This window comes from Rana temporaria, chromosome 4 (assembly GCF_905171775.1).
Source record: "Rana temporaria chromosome 4, aRanTem1.1, whole genome shotgun sequence".
Taxonomy (NCBI): Eukaryota; Metazoa; Chordata; class Amphibia; order Anura; family Ranidae; genus Rana; species Rana temporaria.
The window spans coordinates 154,754,788-154,770,180 of NC_053492.1; the positions used below are offsets into that span (position 1 = coordinate 154,754,788).

The window sequence follows — 15,393 nt, forward strand, 5'->3', positions numbered from 1 at the left end:
CAAGTAAATTGGATGCCTTTTCACTAAGGGTTACTTTACACTTGCTTCAAAACAAGGCTTTAAACACCCTTTGTTAAAGCTCTCTGAACGTCAGACAAAGCTCCTGTCACTAAATAAAATGGTTATCGTACAGTCCTGTTTACACCTTGCGTTTGTTTTGCTTTGCTGCGGCTTCACTTCAAAAATGATACCCCATGTCGCTTTAGTGGTGCTTCAAAGCATCTTTAAGGCCTCCATAGAAGTCTATGACAAAGCTTGCTTGAAGCAACACCGGAGTATCAAAAACACATGTAGCAAAGTCCCGGCCTCTTTTGGCCTAATAGTTACCTCCAGAGTTAGGGACAGCTGGCATCCTTCAGTGTACAGTGGGTTACAAGGCATGGTGGGTGTAATGCAAGATGAACAGGTGGGAGCCAGACACTTTTTTGAATGCAAAGAGATTTATTGTCCCTTAAACAGAACTGTGGGAGAGAGGGATAGGGCCAGGACACCCTTAGGTAGATGCAAATATAATTAGCAGACTCCGAGACTTCTTTAGGTAGACAGCTATACAGGTGAAGGCCTCCAGCCAGACACCACTTCTGTATAGGTAGGATTATTGTCTCCTATGGCAACAATCTTGTAGCTGTTACTAATGGTAAAGGTATTCAACAACCTGCAACACGAAAAGTTCTATTTACCCCACACTCACTCACTTTGGGTCTTCACTCCACGAGCTCCCAGTCTCTCACACTAGACTTCAGATCCACTTGATCCCCCGAGTTCTTTCACTGTAGCACTCAGTATCTTCCTCAAGCGTCACCCCAACTTCACTGCTGGGTCCCTGGCTTGGCACTCACAGGTACTCCTCAAGCTTCACCCCTGCTGACACGTTGGGTCCCTGGCTTGGCACTCCACAAGCATCACCTCTGCTGTCCCGCTGGGTTCCTGACTTGGCACTTGCTGAGGTTTTCCCACTTCCTCACCGTCCCCGGCTGGCTAGAATCCTGCTCGACACTGGCCCCAGCTTACTCACAATTGTCTCCGGTAGCAGGTGGATGGTCCCAATGATGGATTGAACAGTGCTCCATGGGATATTCAACGCTTGGGGTATGTTTTTATAACCTAACCCTGCTTTAAACTTCTCCACAGCTTTATCCCTTGGCCTTCATGATGCAAACCTCTGAGGGATTTACAGAACAGCTGTATTTATACTGAGATTAAATTACACACAGGTGGACATTATTTACTAATCGGGAGCCTTCTGGAGGCAATTGGTTCCACTAACTACAAATGCATGCCACACTTTTCAGATGTTTATTTGTAAACAATTTGGAAAACAATTTATAATTTTCCTTCCACTTCAAAATTATGTGCCACTTTGTGTTGGTCTATCACATAAAATCCCAATAAAATACATTTACCTTTTTTGTTGTAACATCACAAAATGTGGAATATTTCAAGGGGTATGAATACTTTTTCAAGGCACTGTACTGAATATATCTTATGTCTGTGGATTTAATATTTTGTTCCCCAACCATATAGCTGGTTAATTATATTTACCACTGCATAGAGATATGTGCATATAAACTGCATATAGAATAAATTGTCTTTTTTTACACTTTGCATATTAAATCGGTAGTTCACCCTCCATGACAACATTTTAGAATAAAATTTGGCATAGTAGCGCGAACTACAGTATGCCTGTCTTTATTTTTTTATCCCCGTACTCACTGTGTAATCGTAGAGACAAGATTTCGACTCCCCGCGGGGAATGGGCGTTCCTATGGAGAGGGAAGGTGATTGACGGCCAGCTCTGGCACGTCACGCCCCCCGAAGACAGCCGGAACAGGTCTCGGCTCTTCACGGCGCTATACGGTGCCTGCGCACAGACTATGCGCAGGCGCCGTGAAAAGCCAAGTCCTATTTCGGCTATTTCCGGAGAAGCGTGACGTGCCAGAGCCGGCCGTCAATCACCTTCCCTCTCCATAGGAACACCCATTCCCCGAGGGGAGTCGGAATCTACGATTACACAGTGAGTACGGGGATAAAAAATAAAGACAGGCATACTGTAGCTCGCGCTACTATGTCGAATTTTATGCTAGAGGAAAACATTTTTTTTTTTTATTAATAGGGTGAACCCCCGCTTTAACTAGATCAGGGGTAAGGATGAGCTTCGGCGTGTTCGCACAGTACATGTGCAGAGCCCTCCAGGAAGTTTGCACGGCGCTGCGCTAATCACAGGCAGGGAGACATTTCCCGATCTCTGCAGCCGAGCATCGGGACAATGTCTCCCTGCCTCTGATTAGTGCAGCGCCGTGCAGACTTCCTGGCCAAAAATTGGCAACTACAGGAGGAGGCAGGGGTCGGTGGCGCAGACCTATTCCCGGTCTACCTGTCACCTACCAGTGGTTCACTGGTAGCCCGCGATCAACGGGTTGCTGACTCCGAACTAGATTATACACCAAACTTTTTTTCAGGTTTTTATCCGATTCATCAATTAATCAAAACAATAATCGCCCAGCTAATCGTTAGTTGCAGCCCTACTTATAGAGGTCAGGCAATGTGCTGGCCCAGCTGGTACAAAGAAGCACATGATGCAGGCCTAGGGAAGCAGTGTTTCAAACTCATTTTTTTTAGTAAATGCTAGACAGTGCAGCTAAAAGGTCCATGGGCCATTGGGACATCACAGAAAAAAAAAATCTGAAAGATGTGTAATTACAGATTGCATTCTGGTCATGGGCATATAGCCAAACATTCAGTAATTGAAGGTTAGAATAATGAGGTCTTGCTGTAAAGCTAAATCAGCCATATACAGTAGGTGACTTTGAAAGAACAAAGAATTGATAGCGGGACCGTTATAACTGCATAAACAAAGCTTTTACTTGACTAGAGTTTCTCTTTAGCTGCACTTCCATCTTGATAATATAATTTATATAATAGACAACTTATCTTGGCATGAGGGATGACTTATGAAATAACTAGCACATTAAACACCAGCCTGAATAATTTTGTTTTATACCTGCTGATAATAGCTACAACAACTATACTAGTATTAGTATGCCCAAGTAAAACAAACAGATGCAAGGCCTTAATGTCTCTTATCATTACATCTGAATAAACATAAAGTAAAGTCAGTTTTGCTTTGCTGGTGAGAAGCATTTAAATTAAGAAGTGCTAATGATAACACAGTTCTTCCAGGATAACATTTCCTAAAGTCCATCAGATAAATGGCCTTTACACAGTTCTAGACGGAGTGAGAAATCTCCATGGTTACTGCAGTCATTGACAGAATGCCAATGTTCCCTTGTACTTTGTGAAAATCAATTCGTACTGGCACGCATATTACAGACACACTTAAATTTGATGTCTGTAACAGAGTATGGTGCATCAGTGCTAAGACTAAGAAGTAGTTATTAGGTCTACAAATATATATTTTTATTAATATGTAAAAATGACCAGAATCTCGCAAAAAAAGGTACATAGTTAGCCTGATGAAAAAAAAAAAGACCAGGCAAACAAGTTACATAGCTAGCTTGGAAAAGATGTCCTTTAAAATATAACTAAAATAAATAAAATCTGCAGTTGATCCAGAAGAAAGTAAAATTAGGTATAAAACATTTATAAAAACACTCCAACAAGGAAACATCTGATCCTCTTGATCCTGTACAATCTAATATTGTTTCTTTAAATATCAGCAGCCAATTTAAAGCGGAGGTCCGCCAATTTTTTTTTTATAAGTCAGCAGCTACAAATACTGCAGCTGCTGACTTTTAATATATGGACAATTACCTGTCCATGGCGCCCGCGATGTCGGCAGCCGATGTCGATCTGTCAGTCGATCTGTCGTCTCTCAGCTGCCGCCGCTATCCTTTGAAAGGGAATCAGGAAGTGAAGCCTTGCAGCTTCACTTCCTGGTTCACTACTGTGTATGCGCAAGTTACGCTGTGCGTCCTCACTGGTCCCTGCTGTCTTCTGGGACATGTGTGTCTCCCAGAAGACAGCGTGGGAGGAAGTGGCGTAGGTCACCTCAATCGCCAAGGTGATCTATGCCCGGAAGTGGGGGCAAATACCTGTATTACAGGTATCTGCTCCCTCCTCCCCCTGAAAGATGCCAACTGAGAACTGTACTGATAACCTAGTACTCCACATTTTGACAATTCTTACACTGAAAAACCCTTGAGGTAGAGAATAAACTTCCATTTGCAGAGTGTGCCCTTGATATGACCGTAAATATTTTTTTTACAGAGTTTTGGATGGAGTTTGCTGCCTATAATTGGGCACATTTATATGGCTTATTATTAAATTGTGTGAATATTCACTTCAATTATCCAATCATGTGCACATAAAACATTTAAACAGGAATTTGCTGCTTATATGATTGGACAATTGATGTGAATGTTCACATTCCCAACCGATTTAGTAAATCAGCCTCAATGTCTCTTTCCCTAGAGTCTAGAGTCTGAAAAAGTATCTTGCCTAGTCTAAAAGGTTTGGAGTTGGCTGCTGTTAATAAGTCTAAGGTCAATCAGGACACCTAGGCCCGGATTCACAAAGGACTTACGACGGTGTATCTCCACGTACGCCGTTGTAAGTCAGAATGTGCGCCGTTGTATCTATGCGGCTAATTCTTAGAATCAGTTATGCATAGATTTGGCCAAGATACGAGCGGCGTAAGTCTCCTACGCCGTCGTATCTTGGGGTGCATATTTACGCTGGCCGCTGGGTGGCGCTTCCATTGATTTCCGCGTTGAATATGCAAATGAGCTAGATACGCCGATTCACGAACGTACATGCGCCCGGCGTATCAAGATACGTCGTTTACGTAAGGCGTCTGACCGGCGTAAAGTTACCCCTCATAAAGCAGAGGTAAGTCATGTTAGGTATGGACGTCAGAAACGTCCGAACAGCGTCGTATTTTACGTCGTTTGCGTAAGTCGTCCGTGAATGAGGCTGGGCGTAGGTTACGTTCACGTAGACTAAGCATTGAGCGGGCGTAATTTACTTTGAAAATTCGACGTGATACTGAGCATGCGCGCGCATTCGCCGTTCGTTAAGCGCGTCATTTACGTGGGGTCACGAATCATTTACATACAACACGCCCCCTACCAGTCTAGTTTGAATTAGGCGGGCTTACGCCGGCCAATTTACACTACGCCGCCGTAACTTAGAGCGCAAGTTCTTTCTGAATACGGGACCTGCCACTCTAAGTTACGGCGGCGTAGTGTATCTGAGATACGCTACGCCCGCCTAAAGATAGGCGCTTCTTTGTGAATCTGGCCCCTAGACTTTACCCATCATTCAGCATTCCCCATCACCCATTTTTATTTCCCATAAGTTGTATGCTGCATGCATGTTTCTTAGCACCTAAGTGCATAAGTTTACATTTATCCACTTTAAAGTGGATGTAAACCCGATTCATGACATTTGAGCTAGGCACATATATCTGCAGTATTTTTGTATTTCTTTTCAATGAGCTAAGTCCCGTAGCTCTCTTCTGAACGGTTCCTCTGTTATCAGCGTGAGAACTCCTGACATCAGGTTCCGAAGAGAGGGGCTGCTGATGAGATCGGAGGTCGGGAGCGGCTGCTAGCTTCGGGTGACCCGTGAAACTCCCTCGCTATGAACGAAGGAAGAGCAGACCCAAGGTGACCTGATGCTGGACCCCCCCTTGCAAAATCCCCATTTAGCCCCCTGTGTATCCCTGCATATTACGGGGTTGTACCGGATAGAGCCACACTGCACGTTACTGTGTGGGACTGAGCAGTGCCAGGTATTACCAGGTATTAGAATCGGAGGCAGCCTGTGAACAACCTGGTGGATCCAGCGTCCACAGACGCCAGCACAGGTCCCAGCAGAGAGGAAGCAAGCAGGTCCTGGCAGAGAGAAAGCAAGTTTTCGCAAGTCTCCGGCGTGCTCTCTCATCCTCTCCCTCCTGCCTCCTCTCCCTGGTTGAATTGAGGTGCCGTGCTGCAGCTAGGAGGGGGTACGAACAGTGCGGCTGCAAGAGTGTGTGGAGCGGCCGACACGTGAGGCAAGGAAATGTGAACGGAGAGCTGAGAGGGAGCCTGGGTGGAGAAGGAGGCAGACCAAATGCCAGACAGAGGAACGGAGGAAGGGAGCTTTGCCGACGGCGTGCATGAGAGCTATGTGGGGGTGCTAGAGCATTCCAATATAACTTCCCAACATTGCTTTTCAGCCATGGAGCTGAAGGATTTGTTATCAAAAGGTCGGAGCTAGGTGCCCCATAAGGAGCCACACAAGGAAAAGGGGGACAGCTCATGTCAATTTCCAGCAGACATTGGACATACCAAGAGCCGTCTTGAAGATGAGACCCAGTTAAAAATTGCATCATTATTTTTTCTTTTAAAACTTATTATATGAAGAACTGACATTTAAGAAATAAAAGGACTAAATGAAGGACTAAATGATTAAAGTTTAATATGACCACCCCCAGGACCCCTGAGACTGGGACTATTGTAAAGGAGCATCATGGCTGAGTTTATGGCTGTTCCCTAGAAGCTAGAAGCACAGGTGCTTGTGTAACCTCTATATTGCCTCCATATTAAGACATTGTTCATAAAGTAAAATACAGCCTTATTTAAACTTTTTAAATACAGAAGTAACCTTATGGAAAGAGCGAAGAGCATGTAATCAGTAGTCCTGAAGGACGCAGGTCCGGGTCGCCAGAAGGGGAGTACTGGATATTTGAAATTGCTCTTTTCATATACGCATGGTTTGCCATTCCCGAAAGGTTTGTGGTTTGCTCCAGTACATGCATTCTTTGACTGAGAATAATCAGCAGTGAATATAGGCCTGAGGAAAATATAGTATTGACATATAAAAAGATTTGATGGTAAATACTGTGCCTAGTTATACTATATTCCTCATAAAACTACCTTTCAGAACAGGGTTGGCTCTAATATCTCCTACATTTGAACTTTTAGTTTAGAAAAAGGAAATAGGAGAGCAAAATTGATATCTGCGCCCTGCTATATAGGATTGACTTGCTCACAAAGAAATAACAAAGTCTTATCAAAACCTTGCTTTGGATGGTAAATAAATATTACTATCCCGCCCCCTTGGTGCCTTTGTGTGGCTGTGGGGTTTTTTCTCCCACCCTCCCACGAAGAAAGAGGAGAAACAAAAATGAGGGGAAGGCCAGTAAGGGGCGCAATAGCAAACCCTCCAAAAATGAGTGCTAGCCCGGGCTCTATTAAAAAATATATGACACAAGATACTGCTAAAGACGGCCCAGGAAAAATGGCGGTGACAAAAAAAAAAAGTATCAGAGAGTTTGCAGAAAACAGGGCTGAGAAGAGAATCAGAAAATATAGAGATTGCAATTCCCCCTACAGTGGAGGAGGAAGATGAGGAAGAGGAAGAGAATGGAATAGCAGAAGATCAACTTCCTACCAAAGGGGAAATAGCAAAGATGTTTGCAAGAATGGAAACAGTAATCTATAGAATGGAAACATCTCTTAAAGGAGAAATGGCACTAACACATGAGGATATGAATCATATACTGAGAAGAGTGGAAGAAACGGAAGAAAAATTGGACTCTCAAGCAGTAAAAGTAAAAGAACTAAAAGAGCAGATGAAAGAGATACAGAAAGAGCAAAGGTATATGAAATATAGTCTCGAAGATCAGGAAAATTGCAACAGGAAAAAAATTTGAGGATTCGAGGATTACCGGATCAACAAGTGGAAGACCTACAGGAAAAAATGGATAAAGTATTTGAACAGATGCTGGGTAAAACGGCAACAGACAAAATAAAATTCGAAAGAATCCATAGGTTTGGAAAACCGGCAGGACTGGCGGGCGAAATGCCGAGAGATGTAATTGTGCGATTTTACAATTTTCAAGATAAAGAACAGATCCGCTTATGTTTAAAAACTAAGGTTCCAGCTAAGTTTGAAGAAACCACTCTACAGGTATTCCCGGATCTGGCAGCCGAGACACTGAATAGGAAAAGATTACTAAAACCTTTACTGGAACAATTAAAGTTGCAGGATATTCAGTATTTCTGGGGTTTTCCAGGCTGCCTAGTCGGAAGGAAAGATGCACAGCTACTTTGAGATTTCCTGAAGATACAGTGAACTTCTGTAATAGGCTGAACATACCAGGGATGGACATTCCAGGCTGATGGGAAAAAGAGGAGAGGAGGCCCAATATAGAACAGCAGTCATGGCAATTGATCCCCAGAAAAATTATGGGGGGGGGACCTCTATGAAAAATTATGACAGAAATAACTCTTCTCCCTTAGTAGGCTATCTTATAAATAACGGATGCACAAAATAAATATAACCTAATAAATGTCCGTGGATTGAATGCCCCCATTAAAAGTGCAAATATAATGCAGGAATTAATATCTTTAAAAGCTGATGTAATTCTTTTACAGGAGACTCACTTGTTCTTGGGCACAAAACGTAGAATTGTTTCAAATGAGTTCCCCCTTTGGTATTACGGGGATCCACCTATACCTCGAGCTAAAGGAGTGGCCATAGGGTTTGCTAGGGGAGCCCGGTTCATATTGGAAGAGAGAAAAGTGGATCCAGAAGGGCGCTTCTTATTTATAAGGGGAAATCTGCATGGAACCGGCATCTCATTAGCAAACGTATATGGACCAAATAAAAAGTCAGCCCAATATTTAGCGGGATTTATAGACAAGTTTATGGAATTTAAGACAGGGGGGGCCATTATGGGAGGGGATTTCAACTTGAGCTTGGATCCAAAGATAGATAGTACGTCACATGCACAGGGGACTGGAATAGCTCAGAGAAATAAATTAAAAAAGAAAATGCATCAACATTAACTAGTGGATGTGTGGAGGACACAACATCTAAAACGAAGAGATTATACATTCCACTCCCCTGTACATGGGACATACTCAAGAATTGATTTTTTCTTGTTAGAACTCCGGTTACTGGAAACAGTGGAAGATACAAGCATCGAAATCACAACATTCTCAGATCATGCACCAATTATACTTCAACTGAAAATGGGAGAGAACAAAAATAGGAACAATAACTGGAGGTTGAATGAAGAACTTTTACAAGATAAAGAGATAGTAAAGAGAATAAAGAAGGAATTAGAGCAGTTCTTCAGGGAGAATAGTACAGAAGGAATATCTGAGGCCATAGTATGGGAAACCCACAATGCATTCATTAGGGGCATTCTAATTAGGGAGGGAGCATAAAAAAAGAAAATAAATAAGGAGAAAAAAATTATATTAACTAAAGAAATATACGAATTAGAACAGCAACATAAGAAAACTAGACAGAAAGAACTCCTATTGAACCTTAGTATTAAAAGAGAGGAGATGAGAGGGGTAATTAAACAGGAAACCCGAACAGGTCTTAGTCAAATTAAGAAAGAAAGATATCAGTGGGGCAATAAGGCAGGGAAATACCTGGCAAAACTATTAAAAAAGAAAAAAACTGCCAATTATATAGAGAAAATACAAACAAGCACAGGGGGAATAAGATATAAAACATCAGAGATAGCTAAAAGTTTTCAAGAATTCTATGGGAAGCTCTATTCAATTAACATAAATGATACTAAAGAAGAGGTAAAACAAAAAGGGGAGAAAATAAAAACGTATCTGAAGGAGATTGACTTAAATAAAATCCCAGAAAACAAACTTAAAAATCTTGAAATCCCCATAACAGAAGAACTGCCAAATGGGAAAAGTCCCGGGCCAGGCGGTATGACAATACTGTATTATTAAAAAAAATTCAATCGGCGAGAAGTGGGAGATGAGGAAAGAGGCTCTAGAAGCTACAATAACTATAATCCCTAAAGATGGTAAAGACAATACATTATGCTCTAGCTACAGACCAATCTCACTCCTGAATATGATTATTAAGCTATTTTCAAAGGCGCTCGCTAACAGGATGAAAATAATAATGAAGGATGTGGTCCATGTGGATCAAGTTGGATTCATCCCAGGTAGGGAGGGGAGGGACAATGGAATAAGAACCCTCTTGGCTATAGAGAAAATCAAAGAAGGCGGAGCGCCCCAGGTCTACTCCTGTCAATTAATGCCGAAAAAGCCTTTGACAGGTAAGACTGGGGCTTCATGCAGAATACATTGGAGGCTATTGATATGGGGCCCAGAATGACCTGCTGGATAAAATCATTGTATAATAGACCAACAGCAAGAATCAAAGTAAATGGGACAGTCTCAGAACCACTTGAGATGAAAAATGCCACCCAACAGGGGTGTCCTCTATCACCGTTATTGTTCACCCTTGTGCTGGAATCCCTGTTAAGGGGGATAAGGCGAAATGTTGACATTAAGGGGATAAAAGTTGGAGAGGAAGAGCATAACCTCGCTGCTTACGCGGATGATATTCTATTCTTTGTAACAAACCCTAGGATAACCCTACCTAACTTAATAAAAACCATTAAAGAGTTCGGTAAAATGTCTGATTTTAAGATAAACCCAGCAAAGTCGGAAATACTGAGTATAAACATTCTTAAAGCAGAAAGGAGTGCTTTTCAGAAAGATTTCCCATTTGGCTGGGGAAAAAAGAATTGAAATATCTTGGAATTAGGTTGGAAACTACTACTGAGATATTATATAAAGCTAATTTCATTCCATTGTTAAATAAGATTAAGGTAGAACTCAATAGAATTGCACCGGGGCAACTATCTTGGAGCAGTAGAATAAATATCTTAAAAATGGCAATATTACCTAAAACAGTATACAAAATGCAAATGCTCCCAATTCCATTACCACAGGTATACTTTGAAAAGTTACAGTCAATGTTCCTGAAATTTATTTGGAGAGGGAAAAAAAAACACGTATTAAATTAACACTATTGACAAAGGAAAAGGAACAAGGGGGGTTAGGGGCACCTGATATAAGAAACTATTACCATGTGATTGTAATATCGCGAATAATAGAATGGGTTAAAAATAACACTGAAAAAAGGTGGGTAAATATGGAAATTACAATTAGTAAAACATCACTGGGGAAATTAATCTGTACAGTACAGAGAACTGAGTACAGACACACACAGTATTACTAGGTATGCTTTAAAAATATGGGACAAATATGGGACAAGGTAAACTGTAATATAATGGAATTGAATTACCGTATTTATCTGCCTATAGCGCGCACCGAGGTATAGCGCGCACCCCTAATCTAGACGCGAAATTCCTGGATTTTTTTTTTTATTATTACTTACAGTTTTGGTGTCTTTCCCGGCGTCCATTGGCGGCCTTGTCCGGTCCGGCGTCCATCTGTGGCCTTCGTGGTGTCCTCCGCGCTTCTCCCGCGCTGTCTCTGAGCCGATCCCCGCTTCCCGCGCTGTTTGAACGCCGCCGACATATACCGAGCACAGTACACTCGGGCATGCTCGGCTCCTCTCGCATAACCGCGAGGGGAGCCGAGCCTGGCCGAGTGTACTGCGCTCGGTATATGTCGGCGGCGGCGTTCAAACACAGCACGGGAAGCGAGTATCGGCGTATATCGCGCACCCATGATTTTGCCCTGATTTTAAGGGCAAAAAAGTGTGCGGTATACGCCGATAAATACGGTATAAATGCCTTGTTCGTTGGTATCTTACCCCCGACAAGGTACATAAATGTTCAGGGGCAATATCACAGTTATGCTGGAGGGGCTGCAAGGAAATTGGAACTATGGCCCACATATGGTGGACATGTCCCAAAATTAAAAAATACTGAGGGGAGATAAGACAAATAATCAGAGAAATAAAAAATACTGAAGTCCCAGATGACCCGTGGGTAAGCTTGTTACATGGGATTCGAATGCCAACTAAACAATACCTGAAAACATTACTCCCACAGCTCCTGAACACTGCAAAGAGCCAAATACCCATACATTGGCAAGAACAGGAATGTCCCACATTGAAGGGGTGGTGCAATAAATTAGATGAAATTTATAATATGGAATATCTAATGCCGCGTACACACGATCATTTTTCGGCATGAAAGAAAACTATGTTTTTCGGCATGTAGAAAAAACAACGTTTTTCCAACTTCATCATTAAAACGACGTTGCCCACACACCATCGTTTTTTAAAAATGCTCTAGCAAAGCGCGGTGACGTACAACACGTACGACGGCACTATAAAGGGGAAGTTCCAATGCGGATGACGCCACCCTTTGGGCTGCTTTAGCTGATTCCGTGTTAGTAAAAGACGATTTGCGCTTTTCTGTCTGTTACAGTGTGATGAATGTGCTTACTCCGTTATGAACGGTAGTTTTACCAGAACGAGCGCTCCTGTCTCATAACTTGCTTCTGAGTATGCGCAGGTTTTTAACGTCATTTTAGCCCACACACGATCATTTTTTACAACCCGAAAAACGACATAGTTTAAAACGTCGTTAAAAAAATTAAGCATGCTCGAAAAAAAAGTTGTCGTTTTTCAGAAGCCGAAAAATTATGTGAAGCCCACACACGATCATTTTAAATGACATTTTTTTAAAACAACATTTTTTTCATGCCGAAAAATGATCGTGTGTACGCGGCATAAGGTTCAGCGAGGGAGAGGAAAGGGAGGAATTCGAAGAAAGGTGGAAGGAATGGACAGGGTATAAGCATACAATGGGATACGCAGAAGTGATGGGAGTATAATATAATATTGTACTTTTAGTATAATATGATATGGTACAAGATAATATAATAAAACAGAAATAAATCAGGTAAAAGGGAGAACAGGAGAAAAGCATATAACAAGAGAGTATGGAAGTTGGAGATATATTAGAAGGGAGAGGTCGGGGAGTGGGGTGGGGGGGGGGTAGGGATATTTTATACGTTATGGGCCAGATTCACGTACGAGCGCGTAACTTTGTGCGGGCGTAGCGTATCCTATTTACGCTACGCCTCCACAACTTGGACGGACAAGTGTAGTATTCACAAAGCACTTGCTCCGTAAGTTGCGGCGGTGTAGCGTAAATTGGCCGGCGTAAGCCCGCCTAATTTAAAATAGGCTGGTAGGGGGCGTGTTGTATGTAAATGAATCGTGCCCCCAGCGTAAACGACGCGCCTAACGAACGGTGCATGCCCGCGCATGCTCAGTATCACGTCTAATTTACTCCATAAGATACGCCAGGCCCAATGCCTGTGACGTGAACATAACCTACGCACAACCCCATTCACGTACGACTTACGTAAACAACGTAAAAAGATACGCTTGCCGACGTCCATACTTTGCATTACCTGAGCCTCATATAGCAGGGGTAACTTTACGCCGGACGTAAGCCTTACATAAACGGCGTAGCGGCCGCAAGTACGTTGGTGAATCGGCGTATCTACATATTTACATATTCAACGCGTAAATCTACGGAAGCGCCCCTTGCGGCCAGCGTAAATATTGCACCCAAGATACAACGGCGTAGGAGACTTACGCCGCTCGTATCTTGGCCAAATCTATGCGTAACTGATTCTAAGAATCAGGCGCATAGATACGACGGCTCACATTCGGACTTACGATGGCGTACGTGGAGATACAAAAATTTGAACATGCTGCATTTTTTAACAACGTTTTAAACTATTTCGTTTTTCGGGTTGTAAAAAATGATCGTGTGTGGGCTTAAACAACGTGAAAAACCCGCGCATGCTCAGAAGCAAGTTATGAGACGGGAGCGCTCGTTCTGGTAAAACTACTGTTCGTAATGGAGTAAGCAAATTCATCACGCTGTAACAGACAGAAAAGCGTGAATCGTCTTTTACTAACACAAAAACAGCTAAAGCAGCCCAAAGGGTGGCGCCATCCGAATGGTAATTCCCCTTTAAAGTGCCGTCGTACGTGTTGTATGTCACTGCGTTTTGCTAGAGCCTTTTTTTTTAACGATCGTGTGTGGGCAACTTCGTTTTAATGATGAAGTATGAAAAAACTTTGTTTTTTCTAGAGGCTGAAAAACATAGTTTTTTACAAGCAGAAAAATGATCGTGTGTACGTGGCATAAGGGTCCCAACACTGAACTTTGGAGTACACCACTAAGGCCCCATACACACGATAGAATCCATCCGCTGAAAAATCCCAGCGAATGGGTTTCAGCGGATAGATCCTATGGTGTGTACACTCCAGCGGATCTGTTTCCGCGGATATTTCTCCCCTGGGATGGATTCCAGCAGATCGAATATTTGCTGACATGCCAAACAAATCTATCTGCTGGAATCCATCCCAACGGATGGATCCGCTGGTCTGTATAGACTCACCGGATCCATCCGTCCGAAGGGATCCCCCGCATGCGTCGTAATGATTCGACGCATGCGTGGAATTCCTTATATGACAGCGTCGCGCACGTCGCCGCGTCATAATCGCGGCGACGGCGCGACACGTCATCCCCAGAGGATTTTGGCGCGGATTTCAATGCGATGGTGAGTACACTCCATCGCATAGAAATCCGCGGAAATCCTCGAGAGGATTTATCCGTGGAAACGGTCCGCTGGACCGTATCCGCGGATAAATCCTCCCGTGTGTATGGGGCCTAACAGCTGTAGATTATTTAGAGTACAAATCATCAAATTACTACTCACTGAATGCGGTCTTTAAGGCATATCAAACCCCAAGAACAAAAATATAATATAATGCACTACTGCAATACATGTACGTTTCCTTATACTGTATTTTATCGCCTTTTACATGCTGCAAATACAAAAAATACCTGTTGTACCTTTCTCTTTGACTTGACAACTGTATTCTTGGCCTTAAATTTGGACCTATGTGGTGTCAGCCCTGCCTACTTCATATATGATGGATTCCAAAGAACAAAGACCTCTGCTTATCCCCCCCTCATAACTTCTGCGCATAGGCGCAAGATTTCTGGCAAATTCAACAGTTTTTTTTTTTTTTGAACAGTTAAAACAAAAACTACCAATGGTATATTTAGCAGACCAAAGGCATAGTTGTCCTTTACCACTTTCACAGCCAGGGCAGATTTTTTATTTATTTTTTGCATACATTTTGGAATTTCCAAAACAGTATATGTATATTTTGAAAGCATGCCCTGTACACTTTAGGCCCCTTTCACATTGAGGCGTTTTTCATGCGGTACAGCGCTGAAAATAGCGCTGCTATACCGCATGAAAAATCATGCCCTGTAGTGTTCAATGTGAAAGCCCGAAGGCTTTCACACTGAAGCGGTGCGCTAGCAGGAGCGCTCCAAAAGTCCTGCTAGCCGCATCTTTACTGCGGTATAGGAGCGGTGTGTTCACCGCTCCTATACCGCGCCTTCCCATTGAAATCAATGGGAAACCATGGTAATACTGCGTTATTAACCCTTTTCCGGCAGCTAGCGGGGGTTAAAACCTCACCGCTAGCACCCGAATATTGCGGTAAATACGACGGTATAGCGGCGCTACAAATAGCGCGGCTATACCGTCACCGTGGCTCCACGCCTCAATGTGAAATAGGTCTAAAAGGGGAGATTTACTA

At 42.9% G+C, this 15,393-nt stretch overlaps 1 protein-coding gene across 1 annotated transcript in view; it reads right to left on the reverse strand.

Annotated features, from left to right (window-relative positions):
• The window catches only part of LEKR1 (leucine, glutamate and lysine rich 1), a 279,264-nt gene that overhangs the window by 254,151 nt on the left and 9,720 nt on the right, over positions 1-15,393 (reverse strand). The gene's annotated exons all lie outside the window — the stretch shown is intronic.